This window comes from Lissotriton vulgaris, chromosome 7, assembly GCF_964263255.1.
Source record: "Lissotriton vulgaris chromosome 7, aLisVul1.2, whole genome shotgun sequence".
Classification (NCBI taxonomy): Eukaryota; Metazoa; Chordata; class Amphibia; order Caudata; family Salamandridae; genus Lissotriton; species Lissotriton vulgaris.
This window is the reverse complement of record NC_141695.1, coordinates 1,587,169,962-1,587,192,321: the sequence shown is the minus strand read 5'-3', so window position 1 is coordinate 1,587,192,321 and position 22,360 is coordinate 1,587,169,962.

Below are 22,360 nucleotides of genomic sequence, written 5' to 3'. Positions count from 1 at the left end.
GCTCATGTTCGCGGATGACACCTTGATAATTTCAAAGACCCAAAAAGGGTTGCAGTCAGCCCTTTCTAGATTCAAGGTGTTCTGTCGTGACCATGAGCTGGTGGTAAATGTGGAAAAAACCAAGTTCATGATTCTCCACAAACACAAAGTTATTAAAGGGAGAGTTTTTATAAATGATGTCCTTCTAGAGCAGACAGATGTTTTTACATATCTGGGGATTACACTAGGGAAGAAATTAAATTGGAAGCCCCAGATCGATATGTTGGCCCTTAAACATACTCAATTGGCTGGTGTACTTATGAAAGAACAGAGACTTTCTCATAATAAGCCTGCTGCTCCAGCCTTAAAAATCTATAATTCCAAAATCAGTGCCTCAATATTGTATGGTGCTGAGCTGGGGGGCTTTGAGGACTTAGCGCCCCTGGCTGCAGCCCAGAACAAATGGTGAGAGCCTTAACAGGTCTCCCACAATCAACACCGTTATTGCCCCTTTATTTAGATCTGGGTTGCTATAATATAGAGGAAATAGCATGTTTTAGACCCGTGGCTTATTGGAGAAGGCTTTGGGTTACTCCCGAGTTGTCCCTGTACGCTCAAGCTCTCCTTGAAGTTAGGGGGTAGATCGTTCATGTAAGATCTCCTGGTTAAGAAGGACAAAAGAAACTTTGATTGATATGGGGATGAGTAGCTTGTGCAAGGGTCCTGCAGGTAATCTATTCCCACCAAAAAAGGAGTTCAAGGTAGCATATTTGAACATGGTCATGACAAAACGCTTTTCATCCATAAGGAGGCCTACTCTGTCGGGGCAATTTTTGGAGCTCAAACAAGAAACCGAGCTTGAATGTTATTGGGACCTCATTGCTGCACCGAGTGATAGGATATTGTATCACCAGTTCAGGATGGGCTCCCTTCCTATAAAATCTTTTACATGCAAATGGCACCCCCTGAACGATGATAAATGTACTACATGTCCATCTCAGATTGAAACACTAGCACACATCTTGTTTGTATGCCCAGCTTATGAGTTTCCTAGGAACAAATGGCTCAAACCAATTTGTTTGATTCTGGGCACTAGATCAGGTATGGAGGCACTAAGGATTTTGAAGTCAAACACACAAGAGTCCATGGTGATTGTTGTTGCCAAATTTTTGAGTTGGATGTGGGTCATTCGAGCCAAAAAGATGAGGGAATAATAGTTCTGTCAAACTTCATCAAAAGCCCTTGCTTTACTGGTTTACTTGTTGTTCCATCACTTGTCTAGGCATATGAATTTGCCACTTACATAATGTGTTAGTGTTTGTGAGAAGTTGGCCTGGTATATAATGCTCACTAATTCTAGTCCTCCTAGGCTTCTGGTTAAGTCCACCTGGGGGTCTGAATGGGTTGTTACCAGATTCAGTCACAAATAGGCTTAAGTTAGCCTGGTTCAGTCTACTGACCAGCACCTGACTATTTCTGTCATCATCTGACTCACTGCTCCCCCCTTCTGTCTCTTCTTCCTCCTCATCTACCTGAGGAGCTCCAGTGATGGGGGCTTCCTCATCTACCAGGATTATAGGGACAGGGGCTTCTACAGTGTCATCCTCAGAAGGATGGCCTCCATCAGCATTCCCTGTGGGGTCTGCCTTAGAGGTCTTTAGAGTCTCAGACTAGTCCAAGATCTCTCTAAGGTGGTCTGTGGTAGGGGAAGGCCCTGTCCTCAGACCCCTTAAGACACAAAGCTGTCTTAATTCCTTAAAGGAAAAAATAGCAAATTTGGATGGTGCCCTTGGAGGGTCACTCTCAACAGGGATGTTCCCAGTGGAACCCTCTGCTCCAGACATTGCTCTAGTGTGGGTGGATGTGTTGCAATCTACCTACACTGGTGTTTACCTACTAAACCTATCTAGTAGTTGTAGTCAGGGTGTGCTACTCCCTTTGCTCTACAACAACTGAGTTCAGTAGAACTTAAGTATACTAGTCTTGTTTTATATGTACCTAGCAGGTACCTGTATGATCTTTCAAATGATAATCTCAAAGATTGTAATGGTAAAACAACAGCAAGCTCAGATCCCAATCCGCTGCTCACCAATGTGAGAAGTTGGCCTGGTATATAATGCTCACTAATTCTAGTGATCACTTTGTACCATGCCAAGCAACCCTTATGATGATTGGTTGTAAGTCAACCTTATAGACCAGTTATCCTAGTGGTAACGTGGACAAAGCAGTCTTAGGCTAAACTCTGAAAGGCATGTGAAGCCAGCTGTATTACCATACACAACCCCCTTGAATACCAAATGAAAGGACACCACACAGATATATATTGAAAATATATATTGATTTATTAACTAAAAGTATCCCCTGGACTCTTTATGAGCACAGAAGCACAAGCGTTAAACACAAGACAGTTTAAAATACACAAAAGTTGCACAATATGGATGAGCCCTAGGGGCCACCTAAACCATATACTAAGAAAGTGGTATAAGAGATACCAATCAGAAAGGAAACAGGCCTAGGGCCTTGGGAATCGCTGGAGCTATTCAAGACTAGCAGTGACTAAGTCGGGAAAGGCCCGCGGGACTCGGGTGCAGTGTTTAAAGTGCACGCACTCACCAATGCAAAGTCTATGGTGCGTAAAAAGTACAAAGTTAGTTAGTTCGGAACCTTCCGAGTGACCTATAAAGCTGAAACTTGAGACACAGGCCCTAGAGATGAGTACCAGTGTAGGAACACCGGCGGAGCTGAGTTACCTCACCCACAGGAAGCGGGTGCACAGGGTCGAAGTAGTGTCGGGTTTTGTCACGCTGGTCGATGGTGCTTGGAGCTAAAGATGCTGCAGGCGGCTCGAGGTGAAGAGTTCCGGTGGATCCAAGGGTGGATCTGAAGATGTGAAGACCTGAAAGCAGAGGGGACAATGTTCAAAGTCACTAGCCAGTGACTACCGTGGAACCAGATTGGAACCAGGTGATGTCGGGTGCAAACAGGCGTTGAAGTATAGCTTCTCTCTGCAGCCACATGGACACCGGGGGTCGAGGACGTCCAGGAGTCGGACACGAGCTTTCCCACGCAGGCTTCTCGCTGTTGGCGGTATTGGCAACTTGATTGTAGCAAACAGGCCTTGGCTAATGCAAGCCACACAGGAATCGAAAAAGGCTTGTTACTCGGACCAGCAAGGTCTGAGCAGGGGCTCCTTTTTACAGGAGCTAGGGCAAGTCTGGAGCAACCAGACCCGCAGTGTAGTTTGTAGTTGTATTCGCCAAGATGGCCGCTGACCACGTGGCTAGTGGCCGGGATGGCGCGTCGAGTGGCACAATGCAAAAGAGCCCCACGCAGATCGTGGAGATGCTGGGGGGGCTGATCTTCAGTGCAAGGGCTGCTCGGTGGCGGGGGTTCTCAGTCCCCAAAGCACAACGTCAAGGATGCCTCTGGTGCTGCGCTGTCAGCTCTTCGGGTGTCTTCCAAGATGTCCGGTCCCACGTCTCTCGGTGCCTCCACGGGTACCTTCTTTGCAGGGACTGTGGATCGGGCTGTGACAAGTCTGGGAGTCTGGGTCTTGTCAGGCTCTGGGCTCGGGCTCCGGCGGGAGGCGGCGGCAAAGCAGACGTTGATTCGCTGGTTGGTGCCTGTATTCACAGGGTGGCCACTCCTAGGCCACAAGGGAGATTCTCTTCAGTCTTCTGAGCAGCAGAATGTCGAAGTCCAGTCTTCTTCTTTGTTTAAAGTTGATTTCAGGATGATCTGCTGTGCAATGGCACTGCTCCCACTCTTATTCCCAATCTGAGGGGTGGATCACCTACTAGGTCCCTCCTCTGGGTGGGACCAGGAAGGGGGGCGGTTACACCCCCTTTCCTTTGTCCAGCTCCTCGCCAGGCCTGGGTCTGGAAAGTCCCAGGACCGGTTTGGACTGGCTTATGCACGGGGACACCTTGTGTGCCCCCGGGCATGTCTGAATCTATTCAGCCCTGTCCTACCCAATACACAAAACCCTGTCTGGGGTGGTGCTCGCACCTCCCAAGGCAGGAAACCCTTTGTCCAAGCCTCTCTCGCTGGAAGGACTCCCAGCAGCAGGAGGTTAGACTTGTGTCTGTGGTGGCAGCATCCATTTTGTGATGCTGAGGCTCTGGTTAACTTTAACCGGGGTTAAGGCTACACACATGTCGTGTCCCTCTAGAAGGGTGGAATGCTATCCCCGTCGACAGAACTGTCGAGGGGATAGTATTCCAATTCGTATGACACCTTACTCGACATGTTTTGATAAAGCCAAACCAAAGATAGCATATAATGCGAGGTTTATAATGCACTTAAGAGTATATGGTATGGCAATATCCCGCAACAGCTTAGGGAGTGGTTCCCGACAGCTGCAGACAGGCTCAGCTCATGCTAGAGCACCATCTCACATATTTCCAAGCACTCTGCCTCCAGGATTGAAGAGGCCTTCCATAGGAGTGGCTGATAGGAACATATGTGTCCAGTTTAGGGTTAGATATAGGGATACTATATCTAAGCAAGAGGTGATTACACCAACTTACCGCAGCTGAGTGATCAGCCAGTTGTGTCAAAAGATGGAGGCCAGGCCAGGGGTGGCACAATACATGCTGCAGCCCCTGGTAGGCCTTGGAAACACCTATGCCCTGGGTACCTAGGGTACACTGTTACAGGGGCCAATAAGGTGAACCAGTATCCAATTCGTAATGCACCTAGAGTGCATTGGCAGTAATTTAGAGAGAGAACAGCAGGCTGTGGGTCTGATTAGCAGGCCCACAGCCACATTAAGTCATAAACCAGTGAAGCAAAAAGCAAAAAATTTGGGGTGACCATAGGATAGCAGACCCTACTCTCCTACACAACCCCCCCCCCCAAACGCAGGGACATTAGACTAACCTTGACCAGTTGTGTCTTCATGTTCTAAGTGGAAGTACCTGGAGAGACCATCTGCGTTGCCATGGTCAGTCCCTGGGCGGTGCTCCACTGTAAAGTCCATCCCCTGTAGGGAAATGGACCACCTGAGTAGTTTAGGGTTTTCACCCTTCATCTGATTAAGCCATAAGAGGGGCTTATGGTCGGTCTGAATCTTGAAGTGAGTGCCAAATAAGTATGGTCTCAACTTCTTCAGGGCCCACACCACAGCAAAGGCCTCCCTCTCAATAGCTGACCAACGTTTCTCTCTGAGGGTCAGCCTTCTGCTAATAAAAGCAATGGGCTGGTCCTGGCCATCTACATTAAGCTGTGAAAGCACTGCTCCCACTCCCAACTCAGAAGCATCTGTTTGGACAATGAACTCTATTGAGTAGTCAGGACTCTTCAGGATAGATGCAGAGCACATGGCCTTCTTCAGGTCATCAAATGCCTTTTGACAGATTTCTGTCCACTGAACCTTTTTGGGCATCTTCTTAGATGTCAGATCATTAAGAGGAGTCACAATGGACCCATAGTTCTTAACAAACTTCCTGTAGTACCCAGTCAGGCCCAAGCAAGCTCTGACCTGAGTCTGGGTAGTTGGAGGGGACCAGTCCTTTATGGTCTGGATCTTACTCTCCAGTGGTTGAACTTGGCCTCCACCTACAAGGTGGCCCAGGTATACAACCTTGCTCTGCCCTATCTGGCACTTGGTTGCCTTGATAGTGAGGCCTGCCTTCTGCAGAGCCTCAAGCACTTCCTTCAGGTGGACCAGGTGATCCTCCCAGGTGGAGCTAAAGACAGCAATATCATCCAGATATGCTGCGCAAAAGCCATCCAACCCAGTGAGGACTTGATTCACCAACCTTTGGAAGGTGGCAGGTGCATTTTTCAAACCAAAGGGCATTACCACAAATTGATAATGCCCACTAGGGGTAGAAAATGCTGTCTTGGCTTTAGATTCCTCAGCTAACCTGATTTGCCAGTAGCCAGCTGTCAAGTCAAATGTGCTCAAATATTTGGCAGAAGCCAACTTGTCAATGAGCTCATCTGCCCTTGGAATAGGGTGTGCATCTGTCCTGGTGACAGCATTGAGTCCTCTGTAATCCACACAGAACCTCATCTCTCTCTTGCCATCTTTGGTGTGAGGTTTGGGGACCAGAACCACTGGGCTAGCCCAGGGGCTCTCTGAAGGCTCAATGACACCTAATTCCAGCATCTTTTGCACCTCAGTCTTTATACAGTCCCTGACATGATCAGGTTGCCTGTAAATCTTGCTCTTTACAGGAAGACTGTCACCAGTGTCCACCACATGGGTACACCAGTTAGTCTGACTGGGTGTCAAGGAGAACATATGCCTGTATGCCTGCAGAACTTGTCTAAAGTCATTTTGCTGATGTTCAGTGAGGCTGCCATCTAAGGCCACACCATCAACTGAGCAATCCTCAGGGTTCTGAGTGAGCAGGTCTGGGAGAGGGTCACTCTCTTCCTCCTGTCCCTCATCTGTAGCCATGAGCAAGCCCATGTCTGCCCTGCTGACATATGCCTTTAGTCTGTTGACATGGAGCACCCTGTGGGGGCTCCTGGGAGTTCCTAGGTCCACCAAGTAGGTAACCTCTCCCTTCTTTTCCAGAATTGTATGGGGTCCAGACCATTTGTCCTGGAGTGCTGCTGGGGCCACTGGCTCCAACACCCATACCTTCTGTCCAGGCTGAAACTCAACCAGGACAGCCTTTTGGTCATGCCAAGCTTTCTGTAATTCTTGGCTAGCCTCAAGGTTTTTGGATGCCTTTTCCATGTACTCTGCCATCCTGGAGCGGAGACCAAGTACATAGTCCACTATGTCCTGTTTAGGCTTTTTGAGAGGTAACTCCCATCCTTCCTTCACCAGAAACAGGGGCCCTCTTACAGGGTGCCCAAACAACAATTCAAAGGGGCTGAAGCCAACCCCCTTTTGAGGGACCTCTCTGTAAGCAAACAAAAGGCAGGGTAGAAGGATGTCCCATCTCCGCCTGAGCTTTTCTGGTAATCCTTTGATCATACCCTTTAGGGTCTTGTTAAACCTTTCAACAAGCCCATTACATTGTGGATGATAAGGAGTGGTGAACTTGTAGTTGACACCACATTCCTTCCACATAGCTGTCAAATATCCTGACATGAAGTTGGCACCTCTGTCAGATATTACCTCCTTAGGAAACCCTACTCTGGAGAAAACTCCAAGTAAGGCCCTGGCCACAACAGGAGCTGTTGTGGTCCTAAGTGGAATTGCCTCTGGGTACCTGGTGGCATGGTCCACCACCACCAGTATGAATCTGTGCCCAGATGCTGTAGGGGGATCCATTGGACCTACAATATCAATCCCCACTCTTTCAAAGGGAACCCCCACCACAGGTAGTGGTATCAGGGGGGCCTTTGTGGTGCCACCTGCTTTACCACTGGCTTGGCAGGTTTCACAGGAGCGACAAAACTCCTTGGTATCTTCAGACATGTGAGGCCGGTGAAAGTGAGGGACAAGCCTGTCCCAGGTCTTATTCTGGCCTAAGTGTCCTGCTAAAGGAATATCATGGGCCAAGGTGAGAAGGAAACCCCTAAATTGCAGAGGTATAACCAACCTCCTGGTTGCACCAGGCTTGGGGTCTCTACCCTCTGTGTAAAGGAGTCCTTCATCCCAATAAACATTATGGGCACCTTGAGCATTCCCAGCAGCCTCAGCAGCAGCCTGCTGTCTGAGGGGTTCAAGAGAAGGACAGGTTAACTGAGCCTGCCCCAAGTCTGCCCTAGAAGGTACCCCTGTCCCCAGAAACTCAACCTGATCAGGTTCAAGTTCTTCAGAGACAGTTCCTTCAGGGGTCTCAAGACCAGCTTCCTGTGAAGCTTGATCCTCACTTGTAGGCAGTTGGGAAGGCACAGCCTTAACCCTCCTGTTCTTCTTCTTGGAAGGTGCTTGGTCCATTGTTCCAGGATCCAAGACCTGAGGTTCAGAGAGGCACTTTTTGGCCTGTGACCTGGTCAAAGCAAGGACATGTGATGATATCCCTAACATCTCTGCATGAGTCCTGTACTCAACTTCTGACCATAGAGAGTTCTCCAGGTCATTGCCCAACAAACATTCAACTGGGAGATCAGTACTAACGACAACTCTTTTTAGGCCAGTTACCCCTCCCCAGGAAAAAGTTAACAAGTGCCACACTATGTGTAGTAGTGACATTGCTGGCATTGGTCACCAGGTAATTATCACCTGGCATGTATTGTCCAGGGTCCACAAAGTTAGGTGTCACCATTGTGACACTGGCACACGTGTCCCTGTAAGCTTGAGCCACTTTGTTATTAATCAAAGGTGTCTGTCTGTATTTGCCCAGGTTACTGGGACTTATGTCAGGGGTCAAATCTATGTCCCCTTCACAAATCAGAACAGCCTGTGTAAGGGTTCTGACTAGGTCAGAATCTCCTTCAGTTCCCAAGGTGATACCCACTACCCCCTTGGTTTGTGGACCAGCACTGCTAGCTGTACTAGTGGGTGCAGTTGCCTTAGGGGCTGCAGTGCTGGGGGCTCCACCCTTTTTACACTCACTTGTCCAGTGAGAGGTGTTTTTACAAGTTTTACACCAGGGTTTCTTCTGACCTTCTTTCTTCTTTTTCTTGGAAGTTTGGGACCCACCCTCTGTATCATTTTGGGGCCCTGTTGAAGACTTCTGGTCTTTAGCTTTCTGCTCCCCACCCTTCTGGTCTGTTTTCTTCTGGTCACCACCCTGGTTCTGGTTCTGGTTCTTTTGCTTGACTCTGGTTCTAACCCATTTATCTGCCCTCTTTCCCAATTCTTGAGGAGAGGTCAAATCTGAGTCAACCAAATGTTGATGCAACTGCTGGTTCTGACAATTATTTAAAATGTGTTCTCTCATCAGCAAATTATACAATCCTTCATAGTCTGTAACCTTGCTTCCCAGCAACCATCCCTCCAGAGCCTTAGTGGCACACTCAACAAATTCAGACCAGTCCTGAGTCTGTGTCTTCTGGGTATCTCTGAACATTAACCTGTACTGTTCAGTGGTTAAGCCTAACCCATCAATCAGAGCACTCTTCAGGACCAGGTAGTTTCTAGAATCCCCATCACTAACTGTGAGGAGTCTGTCTCGGCCTCTACCTTCAAAGGAGAGCCACAAGATTGCTGCCCACTGCTCCTGAGGGATCTGCTGTATTCTGCAGGCTCTCTCCATTGCAGTTATCCATTTATGGATATCATCCCCAGCTTTGTAGGGGGGCACATTCTTAATCAGGTTTCTGTTATCAAAAGACCTGTCTTTATCCTTGTGGATATTGCTGCCACCAGTGGGTTCTATTACCCCACTCTCTCTAGGCTGTCTTGCTCTAGCAAGTTTCTCTTGGGCCAGGGCAACCTTTAACTCTTGTCTCTGGATCCTCAATTCAGCCTCTCTCATTTTGGCCTCATGTTCCCTTCTCTGAGGGCTAGTCATCTCCCTTCTGGAGTGACCATGAGAACCTCTAGAAGCATGGGAGTTGTTAGAGTCACCTGAGTGAGTCCTTTTCCTCCTAGGCTTCTGGTTAAGTCCACCTGGGGGTCTGAATGGGTTGTTACCAGATTCAGTCCCAAATAGGCTTAAGTTAGCCTGGTTCAGTCTACTGACCAGCACCTGACTATTTCTGTCATCATCTGACTCACTGCTCCCCCCTTCTGTCTCTTCTTCCTCTTCTTTCTCCTCATCTACCTGAGAAGCTCCAGTGATGGGGGCTTGCTCATCTACCAGGATTATAGGGACAGGGGCTTCTACAGTGTCATCCTCAGAAGGATGGCCTCCTTCAGCATTCCCTGTGGGGTCTGCCTTAGAGGTCTTTAGAGTCTCAGACTGATCCAAGATCTCTCTAAGGTGGTCTGTGGTAGGGGAAGGCCCAGTCCTCAGACCCCTTAAGACACAAAGCTGTCTTAATTCCTTAAAGGAAAAAATAGCAAATTTGGATGGTGCCCTTGGAGGGTCACTCTCAACAGGGATGTTCCCAGTGGAACCCTCTGCTCCAGACATTGCTCTAGTGTGGGTGGATGTGTTGCAATCTACCTACACTGGTGTTTACCTACTAAACCTATCTAGTAGTTGTAGTCAGGGTGTGCTACTCCCTTTGCTCTACAACAACTAAGTTCAGTAGAACTTAAGTATACTAGTCTTGTTTTATATGTACCTAGCAGGTACCTGTATGATCTTTCAAATGATAATCTCAAAGATTGTAATGGTAAAACAACAGCAAACTCGGATCCCAATCCGCTGCTCACCAATGTGAGAAGTTGGCCTGGTATATAATGCTCACTAATTCTAGTGATCACTTTGTACCATGCCAAGCAACCCTTATGATGATTGGTTGTAAGTCAACCTTATAGACCAGTTATCCTAGTGGTAACGTGGACAAAGCAGTCTTAGGCTAAACTCTGAAAGGCATGTGAAGCCAGCTGTATTACCATACACAACCCCCTTGAATACCAAATGAAAGGACACCACACATATATATATTGAAAATATATATTGATTTATTAACTAAAAGTATCCCCTGGACTCTTTATGAGCACAGAAGCACAAGCGTTAAACACAAGACAGTTTAAAATACACAAAAGTTGCACAATATGGATGAGCCCTAGGGGCCACCTAAACCATATACTAAGAAAGTGGTATAAGAGATACCAATCAGAAAGGAAACAGGCCTAGGGCCTTGGGAATCGCTGGAGCTATTCGAGACTAGCAGTGACTAAGTCGGGAAAGGCCCGCGGGACTCGGGTGCAGTGTTTAAAATGCACGCACTCACCAATGCAAAGTCTATGGTGCGTAAAAAGTACAAAGTTAGTTAGTTCGGAACCTTCCGAGTGACCTATAAAGCTGAAACTTGAGACACAGGCCCTAGAGATGTGTACCAGTGTAGGAACACCAGCGGAGCTGAGTTACCTCACCCACAGGAAGCGGGTGCACAGGGTCGAAGTAGTGTCGGGTTTTGTCACGCTGGTCGATGGTGCTTGGAGCTAAAGATGCTGCAGGCGGCTCGAGGTGAAGAGTTCCGGTGGATCCAAGGGTGGATCTGAAGATGTGAAGACCTGAAAGCAGAGGGGACAATGTTCAAAGTCACTAGCCAGGTACTGTGGAACCAGATTGGAACCAGGCGATGTCGGGTGCAAACAGGCGTTGAAGTGTAGCTTCTCTCTGCAGCCACGTGGACACCGGGAGTCGAGGACGTCCAGGAGTCGGTCACGAGCTGTCCCACGCAAGGCTTCTCGCTGTTGGCGGTGTCGGCAACTTGATTGTAGCAAACAGGCCTTGGCTAATGCAAGCCACGCAGGAATCAAAAAAGGCTTGTTACTCGGACCAGCAAGGTCTGAGCAGCTTTACAGGAGCTAGGGCAAGTCTGGAGCAACCAGACCCGCAGTGTAGTTTGTAGTTGTAGTCGCCAAGATGGCCGCTGACCACGTGGCTAGTGGCCGGGATGGCGCATCGAGTGGCACAATGCAAAAGGGCCCCACGCAGATCGTGGAGATGCTGGGGGGCTGATCTTCGGTGCAAGGGCTGCTCGGTGGTGGGGGTTTTCAGTCCCCAAAGCACAACGTCGAGGATGCCTCTGGTTCTGCGCTGTCAGCTCTTCGGGTGTCTTTCAAGATGTCCGGTCCCACGTCTCTCGGTGCCTCCACGGGTCCCTTCTTTGCAGGGACTGTGGATCGGGCTGTGAGAAGTCTGGGAGTCTGGGTCTTGTCAGGCTTTGGGCTCGGGCTCCGGCGGGAGGCGGCGGCAAAGAAGACGTAGATTCGCTGGTTGGTGCCTGTATTCACAGGGTGTATTTCAAAGAACAATGGTCCTAAGGGATCAAGATATAACAAAAAATGGCAATACAGACTACAATGAGTACTATATTTTTGAAACACGTCCAGCCGGACGTAAGTTTATTCAAAAGATAACATGAAGTTGTTGGCCCAAGAGGAGGCCAAAAAAATAATGGCAAGATAGGGTACAGTCCTGTACCTATCCCGAGAGGTTTAAGAGAAGATAAACCAGGAAGCCCTACATTGCAGATAATGTTTTTGAATTGAACATCTGAATTTTGAGGTTGTCACTATATTAACCCAGATGTGTATGTATGCAAAGCATGGTCGGTCAGCACCACTCGCCTGTTCCATTAATATAATTCACTCCACTTTCGTAGCAGCACTGCATGCCATAATGCTCCATGTGTTAACCTAGTATATATCACTCCTCCAAACTCTGATATTATCAGCGGGTAATTCGCAAGTATTGGATCACGCTTCTCCCAAACCATTCCAAGATGTCTGCCGCACACTTAAGAGTATATGGTATGGCAATATCCCGGAACAGCTTAGGGAGTGGTTCCCGACAGCTGCAGACAGGCTCAGCTCATGCTAGAGCACCATCTCACATATTTCCAAGCACTCTGCCTCCAGGATTGAAGAGGCCTTCCATAGGAGTGGCTGATAGGAACATATGTGTCCAGTTTAGGGTTAGATATAGGGATACTATATCTAAGCAAGAGGTGATTACACCAACTTACCCCAGCTGAGTGATCAGCCAGTTGTGTCAAAAGATGGAGGCCAGGCCAGGGGTGGCACAATACATGCTGCAGCCCCTGGTAGGCCTTGGAAACACCTATGCCCTGGGTACCTAGGGTACACTGTTACAGGGGCCAATAAGGTGAACCAGTATCCAATTCGTAATGCACCTAGAGTGCATTGGCAGTAATTTAGAGAGAGAACAGCAGGCTGTGGGTCTGATTAGCAGGCCCACAGCCACATTAAGTCATAAACCAGTGAAGCAAAAAGCAAAAAATTTGGGGTGACCATAGGATAGCAGACCCTACTCTCCTACAGTGTTGTTCCCTGATTTGATACGGGGTCAAATAGTGTTGCCTAAGACGCAAAGGTATTTGTTTGTTGTGTACCCTTGTGGTTTTTATACTTAATATATACTCATTTATTTATTTATTTTAAACATATTTTTAACATAAAGTGTTTTATTAATGTGGTCCTCTTTTGCTAAACATTTTATTGTTCATGGATCTGCATTTTTTTAATATTATTAACTTTTTAGGTATTTCTAATACTGTAGCTGTATAACGTCTATTATGATTACGACAATTGAAATAAAGACAATTTGAACTGAACTGAACTGAAAGAAAAAATAAGGGATTAAGAGAACTGATGGAAATAGAGACTGGATAGAAAGACAGATAACGAGAGAAATATCTATATAAAGAGACAGGAAAAGACAGGAAGAGACAGGAAGAGGCAATGAGGAGAGAACTTAACAGTAGCATACATTTGAATTTTTTTGCTGTTGCCCTATGAAACATCTTGTCTTTAAATTAACTTACATCGGTCTTTACAGAGGCCTTTTCTCGACTACCCCTTCACACCACGAGTAGAGAAGGTCTCTGTATTGTTATACGTCCTAGCTTGTGAGATCTAAGTTTCATTCACAAGTGGGTATGTGAAGAGGAACAGTACGATCTACAGGAAGTGACCAGGGCTGGACTGGCTGTAGTGGGCACTGAGTGTTTACCCAGTGGGCTGGAAGGGTGGGGGCCGGTTTTGGACTGTTGGGGGCTAGTTTTGTTATTGGAGACTGGCAAAATGGGCCCCTTGTTGCCAAAGGCCAGCAGCAAGCAGTGTTCCTAACATCCCCCCCCCTGTGATACGATGAACCTTGCTGCTATCTGTAACTGTCATGTAAATGCTTGCTTGCTATATAAAGAAGGTGCGTTTTCCCTCATGTTGCCACAAAAGCAAGTGCTTTAGGCCTCACAATGTGCATGTAAGCACTACACTTAACTATCAATAGAATACCATTTATACCTGTTCTATAAAAAGAGATTATTCCTCTGTTGATGGTTAAGCTCTACCCATTCTGTGAGGAAGAGAAGTTTGCACTGTTGCTTTCCTGTGTCTGTGGCAGAACCTTGTGCCTCTGCTCCTGACACTGTCACTTCTCCTGTTCTTATTCCTGTGTTAGGAAAGCTTGCACTGTTGCTCCTCATGCTGTTTCCAAGTTGTGTATTAGCAAATCTTGCATGAACCTTTTTAACTATGCAAAGTCCAAAACAATGTCCATTGCGAACATGTGCTTTAATGCACAATGAATATGACGGAGTGAACGGACTAAATCACTTTATGACATTTTTTAAAATAGCTGCCAAATAGATCCATCATATGTAACATTTTAGCGCATCTTTGCTTTTTACACAACATCACGTTGCGTTTAGTTTTTTTTAAAACTAGAATTCCCAGAATGCAGAATGCTGTTGGGTGAAAAACCAGGATTGGCGGATAGTATCATATGTGACTAAGGCAAATGGCAGCCTTGATAAAAGTATAATAAATTCCAGATTGTGATTTGTATGCCTTTTTCATGAGGTAATCAAGTGTTAAATAATGTACGGGGTGTGATGGTCTTTTGACTCCAGATGGAAGCATCCAACTGGTAATGCCCAAACATTAAGACTGCTCTAAAATAAAGGAGAATGCAAAAAGTGCCTAATTTTCCAGTACAATGAGATTTCAAATGTGGTCTGGGAAGGGGAATATAACAGGACCTGTAACCTTTAACCTCCTGTGATTACACTGCAGTTACAGTAGCTTCATTTGCCTGAATTGACGTGAAAATGTAATGCCCGGGGGAGTCTGTTCTACAGCCCACCGCAGTCTACAGTCTCTCACACCTGCAACACATCTGTTAAACACACTGCTTTGAACAGTGCAACCCATTTTACAGGTGATGCACCAGGAGTGAACTGGTGGGTCACTTAACTGTTGCGGTGAATCAGCACATGGCACTTGCTCTAACACACTGATAAAAACTTGATAAATAAACAACTCTAGGGTCATTTTCAGATAAATGTAAATGGTCCGCCTATCCTACGGAATATGACTCCTTGTCCCAGAGTACCTGTTTGCTGATGAGAAGCGCCAGAACTCTCCCTTTTTTAAAGCATTGAAGCAGAGCTGAGAAGAGCCAGTTCTATCTCTTCCAAATTCAAGAGGTGTAGGTACTGAGTACTTGATTGATTGGTCTTCTGCAAAGAATCTCTCCCAGACTTCTTTCCTTCCTCCTCCCATTTCTTTACTGAATTAGTTTTTGCTGGTGAAAGGGTAAGGCTCATATGTTCTAGAATTGTCTAGAGTCAAAATCTGATGGTTCTTTTTCGCTGCATGGACGTGTAAAGGGGAGAAAAGTTGTTATTGAAACAATCAATTAGCTAACAGTTCCCTTTTTCTACCTAATAACTAACAGACAACTAATTGAGGTTAGTTCATTTATTACAAAGCCAAAAACAGCTGAACATAAAGACATCTCAACACAAGACTATATAAGGACAAAGGAATCGGTATAACGCCAAATCTCAGCATCCAGTTTGACGGTGCAGAAATTGCAATACAATTAATTCAAGAAGTAAGGTACAGAAAACCAGGAAGCATGAGTCCACATTTCCCTGCATTGAGGGTTGGTGAGTAAAAAGCATTAAATCTGTCCCAACTCTAGTACTAAGATGACATCCCTAAATAAGCCTTTTCAGGAGGAAGGATACAAAGGTGTCAGTACATGGAGTCTCCCTAAGAAGTCTCTCCATGATCAATGGGTCAAATAGCATAATGCTCAAAAGCCAGATCTCGTTCTAGGATGCTCTCTCTCTCTCTAAAGGCAAGGAAGAAGTGGTGAACTATACCTAACTTCAACAGCAAGTTATCCATAGATAGGATCGGTGGTGAGTGGGCGGTGGCAGAGCCCCTTTACTGCTGAAGCTATCTGGGACTACTGTCTGGTTCCTGCTCTTTGTTTTAAAACTAATTGCCCTGTTATTTTATTTACAAACTTGTTATTTTAACTAACTGCAGCGAGCGTGTTAAACTCTGAATTAATTTACCTCTGGGGGACAGCTGACGGCCTGAGCTCAATTCCTTCTCCTCCCCGCCCCGGTCCGACGTGGTAACTAGTACCGTTGCGCGGAGGGCGAGGGAGGAAGAGCCAGGCATTTCCGGTGGGTTGGTCAGCGGTCCAGTTGTTGCTAGAGGGAAGGGAATAAAGTCACATGCTGAAGCGGCCGTGCAGCGGCCGTGTGCCGCAGGCGTGCCGAAGGCGGCCTAAAGCAAGCCCATCTGCGCCCGTCCGCGGCCGTTTGGGGCCTGGGGCCAGAATCCCTGGCTATCCTGGACTGGTCTTGCAGTTCAGCTCTCAAGAATTGCATGCCCTTTGTCCCCCTTTAGACTGAGCAAAGCAGACATAGCATATTTGGTGACAGCCAGGGCTGGAACTGTGAGCATTGCTCATTTAAGTCCTCTCCTGGGAGGGTGATGGAGGAGGTAAGCGCGCGCCTGAATTGCTGCCTGTTGAATTGTAAATCTCTTAGGAAGCACAGATTAGAGATTTTCGATTTACTCTCTGATGGTCAGCTTGATGTATTGTTCCTTACCGAGACCTGGTTGGACCCGGACTCCGTGCCGGAGATCATAGAGGCACTACCTAATGGCTATGCGATCATTAGAATCGACAGGTCTACCGGTAGAGGTGGCGGTGTAGCACTCATCTTCAAACACACCCTTCAATGCTCGCTTGAACCTATCACTATCGCTGATAGTGAAGTAGTCTCTTTCACGATTAAGGTGAATACAAACTTCATCGTGAAGGGGCTCCTGGTCTATAGACCACCGGGACCTCTGACTCGGTTTTAACCTAGTCTGATTGATGGTCTCACACAATGGGCATTACGATATGACAAACTCCTAGTGCTTGGTGACCTAAATTTACATTTTGAGGAGCCCATGAGTGGAGGGGCTGGTGTCCTACGCCAGGAATTGCTGATGTTGCAATTAAGGCTCTTAACTGAGCTTCCCACCCATCAGGGAGGAAACCTACTTGACCCATATTTGCTAACTGGGCGGCTATAGTAGCCGATGCCCCTCTCCCTGTCCCGTGGTCTGATCACTTCTTGATCCCTTTCGCACTATGGGTGCCATCGTCGAGGGTTCGGGAAAAACCCATGCCAGATGTTAGTTGCCAGAAGTGGGTTGGCTTTTCACAAGAAAAATTTAATAACGCTTTGACCCAGGGAGGGCCACCAGGGGGCACGGACATTGAAAGCGCTTGCGCTAATTTAGATAGGTGCATTATTGAGGCTCTGTATAGTACCAACCCATGGGCACCGAGAAAGAATCCGGGAAGGGTGCAAAAATCTGCCCCTTGGTACACTCCTGGACTGCGCACGTCCAAAAAGGAGTGCAAACGCCAGGAAAGGCGATGGAGGAAGGTATTCTCGGACCAGGGGAGGAGGGAGTATAATGCCATGCTGCAAAAATATCATGGGCTCATTAGGAAAGCTAAGGCAACTTACTATCAGGAAAGAATTGGGACTGCAGAGAATTCAGCTAAAGAATTGTTTAAGATCACCAGAGCTCCTCCAGTTTCGGGATCTGTAGAGTCCTGCAATCGTGTAGCGGACTTCTTCGCAGACAAAGTTGGTAAAATCTATTCCACCTTTCCTGAGTCTGCTAGGGAAGCCAAAAAAACTGGATCAAAGGCTAGAGAGGCCGGGGAGGGAGGAGAGATGAACAATCTCTCAATCCCCCCCAGAGCTGCTTATCCAAACCTGTCTGAGTGTTAAGTCAGGTTCTCCTAGAGATCTGGCTGCCCCTAAGGTGCTAAGGGAGAGCATTACTACTATTGAGCCCTACATTAGACACCTCTTGGAGATGTCTTTTGTGACCTGTACAGTTCCTGGCAGTTGGAAGGAAGCAGTGGTCCTCCCACTACCAAAGAAACCCCATATCAGTTCCGAACAACTTGACAATCTGCGCTCTATCTCTCTCCTTCCCTACTTTGCTAAGGTTACGGAGAAAGTAGTGAATAAATAACTTATGGCGCATGTTGAGAAACACCATCTTTTACATCTCTCTCAGTCGGGCTTTCGTGCCATGCACTTAACAGAATCGGCTCTGCTCTTCGCAACGGTAACTATCCGGCAATGTGCGGATGCTGGGCAGACAGCGGCCTTAATCCTGTTGGATTTAAGTGCCCCATTTGACACTGTGGCTCATCACACCCTGCTTCAGTGTCTGAATAAAGGCGGTGTCACGGGCCCTGCACTGAAGTGGATGGAATCCTTCCTGGCGGAGCGCAGTTTCCAGGTGAGGCAAGGTTCCCATTACTCTAAAATCATCAAGCTAAAACATGGGGTGCCACAAGGCTCGGCCCTGAGCCCGACCCTGTTCAATCTTTATGTGACACCTCTAACTAAGGTAGCGGACGGCTTCGGGATCAGGGTCGTGTCCTATGCCAACGACATGCAACTGGTGGTCTCCGTGACTCACGAACAGGACTGAGCAGCCTCCAACGTCTTGGCATGTTTGCAGGAACTGGCCTCATGGATGGCCAACAACTGCCTGAAGTTAAATGGCAATAAGACCGAGGTGCTTGTTGTGGGGAGAGCCCCGTCAGTGTGGTCATCGGCCTGGTGGTCCCAGAGTTTGGGACCTACTTCTACACCTAGTGAGCAGGTGAAGAACCTGGGTTTGTGGCTGGATCCCAAGCTCTCCTATGAATACTAAACCAGGCGGGTTGTGGGTACTTCCTTTGGGGTCCTTAAGGGCCTACGTAAAACTCTGGATTTGCTGTCCTCTCCTGCTAGGAAGACTATTGGGCATGCCCTTGTGACATCTCGCCTTGATTACGGAAATGTACTTTACCTGGGCGCCATGGGTGAATGTTTGAATAGAATTCAATGTCTACAGAATGCAGCCGCGTGGCTGGTCCTTATGCAACCTAGGCGGGCCTCCTCAAGGAGGGCTCTGGTGAACCTTCATTGGCTTCTCATTAGGGAAAGGGTGCTGTTTAAGGCAATATGCATATGTCATTGCATCTCCCAGGGCACAGGTCCAGCATACCTGGCTGACTTGATTACGCGCTATGCTCCCACAAGGCAACTTAGATCCTGTGGGATGGGCTTGCTACTTGTTCCCAAGGTTCTGGGCAAGGATGGGGGGTCGGTCGTTTCATCACCTGGCTCCTCAGAACTGGAACAAACTTCCTCTGAGCCTCAGGCTAGAGATCTCAGAGGTTAAGTTCAGGTAAGACCTGAAAACTCATCTTTTCAGGGTTTGTAGGATCTCCTGAGCTGTCCAGGTTCTTCTGTGGTCAGATTCTCCTGTACTTAGCTCCTCATCACAGCGCGGGGACACATCAGCTGGTGTAACCAGCCGCTTTACAAATGCTCATATTATTATTATTATTATATTATTATTATTATTTCCACAGTGCAGTGCAAATCAGGCTGTCTGCTTTGGGTTGAATCCTGAAGGTGATTTTCCACAGGACAACAGTGCCCTTTCCTTGATACAATTTGTCCTTGGTTCCCAGGCTTTCTCCTGTGTGAAGCACCACAACCTTCTTTTATCAGCTCAATTCACACCATTGTAACCTCTTCTCTCCTGGCCTACCAAGTAAAGCCAAGGCATTATTCTATTTAGTGAGATTGCTTCTTTCTCCTGCAACACAAAATGTGAGAAAACACAAATTTCACAGCACCCATGAAATTTAAAGCAAACGTTTTAAGGGATTTCCATTTCAGGCCTACAAAATTCAGTTTAACATAAGAAAGCATCATATAAGCTTTACAAATTCACATAACATTAATGCAATTCCAAATAATACTTTTACCCACGTATGGAATGACGTAAGCACATCTAATACATGTGTTTTTGTCAGTTGCACAACACGAGCTCTTCACGTTAATGTTTTCTGCTAGTTACATTCATTTTCTACGTTGATCTTCATCTTACTTTTCAACAGCCTAAAATATATCACTTCTCATGCTAATAAATTTTACAGTGCTAACACTTCTTGCTAATGCAGCAAATGATTTTATGTGGGTGCGCTCTAAACTTGATTATGGTGCACCCCTACAAATGAGGTAAGATCTCTGCTCTATCACTGGCCTGCCTTACAGTTCTGTGCATTTTCCCAGTGCTTGTGCTCTCACCTTAAAACATGGGGGAATTGGCTTATACCCAATTGGCATATTTAATTTACATTTATGTCCCTTTTAAAGTGGTACTACATGTACCCAGGCTCTGTAAATTAAATGCTACTAGTAGGCTTGCTGCACTGATTGCTCCACCCACTTAAGTAGCACTTTACACATCTCAGGCCTGCGTTTCTTTCTAACAGATATGTCACCCTTAAGGTAGGCCCTGGAAACCCAGAGGGCAAGGTGCCATCTATTTAAAAAGTAGGACATGTGGTTTTGAGTTTTACATGTTCTGGTAGTGAAAAACTCTTACATTTGTTTTTTTACTACTACAAGGTCTACCTCTCTCATAGGATAACATTCGAGTTACCTTACTACATTTTATAAGTGTAATTTCCAAATGGCAATAGGTACTAGTTCATGTTTGATGTCTCTGGATTCCAACTCTAAAATCCGAATTAATGTTTAACTTTTAGAAAGTTGCCCGTTTCCTGCTCTAGCTATTTAGTGCCTTTAGCCTGTCTTAGGCCACATGACTGCTGTAGCTGACAGTTGGGCTTTGTGTATACCTTCTAGACACTCGCACACAATAGGAAGCTTCGGTGTGCCTGGATGGGACAGCACTGGCAGGATGGGAGGGAGGATCTGGGCACAGCCCCACTTACACCTAAATAGGTTGTGTCCTGCTGCCACACAAAGTACTACATGCCCCCTTTAGTTAGACTGGAATCAGATCAGGACTGGGGAGACAGGATACCAGGAGACTTCTAAGGGAAACCTCTGGAATCTTTGTTCCAACCTCCAAGGCATAACTGGGTATAAATACTAGACCTCAGACACCAACTCTTCAGTACACTTCTGAACCTGTGGATACTCTGCCAGGAAGAAGCACTGTTGTGCTGCTACGAGGACTTCTACTCTGCTTGAATGCTGCTCTAAAGGAGCTGCTGTCCTGCTGTATTGCTCAGTAGCCCTCTTGCCTGAGGAGGAAGAACTGGACCTACAAGTTCATCTTGAACCCAGGCCACCAGAGTGACTCCAAGGACTAGTATGCTTCCCTCCTGCTCTAAGCCTCAGGGACATAAAAGGTTCTCCAACATCCTGCACCAGCCCATATATCCAGCTGCAGTGAGCTCCTAACCCCCAAATGGTGCATCTTAGGTTAGGTTCTAGACCATTGGTGTGACTCAAGGGTGCTGACAGGGCAGTTTGCACCAGGACCTTGCCACGCGCACCACAAATCAGAGCAAGCTCTGTCAGCCAGACTCTTTTCAGTGCAGCATCGACCACTCGTGGTGACCACCAACGCAAATCTCCAGCAATGCCCACCCTGAACGCTGGCCAATTCTTTTGTACTTTGCAGACAGCCTCTAGAGACACTCTCCCTGCTTCTTGCGACGCTCTTCAATGCGAACAGGACTTTTGCTATGAATTTGAGAGGGTAAACTTATTTGTGCCCAACCTGGTGAATGTATCCAACCTGCACTCCATCACAGTCCGCCTGAAAGTGTGACTTTGATTCAGTCCAGTGCAAGCCGATATCCCGAGTTGGCACTTTGTGCCTTTTGGCACTATTTTCGCAAATTCTTTTAAAATTCATATCTCTGGTTCTACTGATTGAATGTTTGCTTTTTTCGTCTTGTTTTATTCATTACATTTTTTTCTGTTTCTAAATTGAGGTGGTATACATTTGTGTTGTGTTTTTAGTGTGTTACTGTATGAAGTGTTGCAAAAATACAGTACACATTGCCTCGAATTTAAGCCTGACTTCCCTGTACCGAGATACCTTAGGGTTGAGCACAGGTTAATTTAGGGCTTGCTTGTGAATTCATCATGAAAGGAATTGTAGTTGCTGCTTGAGAAGGGGTTCACCTCCCTCAGCAAGTAACCCAATTTTTTGCAAGAATCCGGTAGAAAAACCTTGAAATAGGCTGGTTAAATCTAGTAACAGCTGAGGAATTTTGAAAGTGGTGGGGCAAGAAGAGTTGTCTTGAATTGCACTGAATGAGTAAGGCAAAGGGTCCTAACCTCCTAGAAGGTGGGGGAGCTGGTGGGATGCTCCTCCAAGACAAGTTAAAACACAAGTTCTAAATACATTGAAGGAAAAGCTATAGGTAAAAGAGGTATACCGGAGCACCAGCCCATGAAGCTTCCAGCACTTTCATGGTGTGCCAATCAGGCACATCTCTACTGTGATATGCTTGAAATGTTCTTCCGAAAAAAGTTGAGAATAATGTTGGTAATAAGGCGGATTTATACCAAACTTTCCATATAATTCATTAAGATCCAATGGTTGCATAAAATGTTCAAATAATGTAGGTATTCAATTAGACCTGCATGGCATCTTAGTCCATGAGATTAGGGCTGGACGTTGGAAGAGGTGAAAACAAGATGAGAATGAGATTTATGAATAATCACTGTGCTGTGAATGACTAAAAACGGGCAAAACAGTGTTGGGGGTAATGGTGCAAATGTG